This window comes from Cyprinodon variegatus, unplaced genomic scaffold (genome assembly GCF_000732505.1).
Source record: "Cyprinodon variegatus isolate N-32 unplaced genomic scaffold, C_variegatus-1.0 Scaffold1474, whole genome shotgun sequence".
NCBI classification, from domain to species: domain Eukaryota; kingdom Metazoa; phylum Chordata; class Actinopteri; order Cyprinodontiformes; family Cyprinodontidae; genus Cyprinodon; species Cyprinodon variegatus.
The window spans coordinates 94,887-95,785 of NW_015151927.1; positions in this window are offsets into that span (position 1 = coordinate 94,887).

The window sequence follows — 899 nt, forward strand, 5'->3', positions numbered from 1 at the left end:
ATTGACGTTCTGGTTCTTAAACCACTGGATATTTACTGTAAGCACATTCTGCTAGACCTGCATCATCATGAGAGACTAGGCTTTAAAAAGAAAAATATTTGAAAATGAAAGGATACATTTGAGCTTCATTAATTTTCCTTTACTTCATCTGGACACTGCCCTCAAATCTATTTTTATTTATTTCTATATTGTTTATAAAAGCAAATGCTAAAGACAAATCTTATCTCCTTTGTGGCTGGGAAGAAAAACTGACAAAAACTTGAGTAAAAACTTCCAGATTTCTAATTTTAAAATCAAACAAAGAACAAATAGTAAAGTTGAAGTTTTTCACCTCCCATCCCATATGGAACAACTTCCACAGGACCCAAAACATCTGACCGCTGCTTTATTTCATGATCTTTTACAGAAAATAAATCAAACTGTAGGCTTCTTGCTCTACTGTAGGTCAGACGTGAGGCTGCCAGACATTTGATCCTCAGGTCTGAACATCCGATCATTCAGGTTAGAGGAGTGACCCCAGCCTGAGGTCACGCTCAGCGTCTAACATCCTGTAATCTAACCTAAAGTAGGCCAATCATAGAATTAAACAGATTAAATCAGTGCATTTATATTAGAGCATCGAATCCCAAAGTTGATTCATTCAACCAATATAGGGCTACAGAAATAAAACAAAAAAGAACATATAAGTGTCACAAAGTCTATAAAACCAACTACTTTGGTTGTTGAATGTAATATTATTACAACTGTGGTTAAATATTTGAATTAAAAGTTTGTAAACTCAGCCAATACTTTGGGTCATAAGGTTAAAGGTTTGGGAACCTCTGAGTTAGTGATCTCAGATAATATAGTACGGTAAGTTATTTTTGATCAGGACCTGTCATTTAAATCCCATTTGTTAC